General features: G+C 50.4%; 1 protein-coding gene across 1 annotated transcript in view; it reads right to left on the reverse strand.

Moving 5' to 3' along the window:
• Positions 1–349, reverse strand: part of PUF60 (poly-U binding splicing factor 60KDa) — a 15,021-nt gene that overhangs the window by 6,063 nt on the left and 8,609 nt on the right.

Consider the following 349-nt stretch of genomic DNA (forward strand, 5'->3'; position numbering starts at 1 on the left):
CAACTAAAAACATCGGTGTTATCAGCATTGTTCCCAGACTGAAAGTCAAAAACACAGCACTGCACCAGCTACTAAGAAGGAGAAAAAATGACGGCTGTAGCGGAACCCAGGACACCCACTCATAAGGCCATGATCGGCAAAACTGACTCAGCTCTGGGCTACATCCTGCACCACAGGAGATTCCACAGAACTGAGAGCCTGGACCCTGCTCCCTCCTCCACCCCATTTGTGTTCTCTGACACGCCAAAGGGAAGAGAAGCTGCGTGGAGACCTTAGAGTAGCTTCAAGTTTCTGAATGGGGCCTATAAGGATGCTGGAGAGGGACTCTTCATCAGGGACTGTAGTGACA

The sequence above is a fragment of the Nestor notabilis genome, unplaced genomic scaffold, assembly GCF_000696875.1.
Source record: "Nestor notabilis isolate BGI_N333 unplaced genomic scaffold, ASM69687v1 scaffold23273, whole genome shotgun sequence".
Lineage (NCBI taxonomy): Eukaryota > Metazoa > Chordata > Aves > Psittaciformes > Psittacidae > Nestor > Nestor notabilis.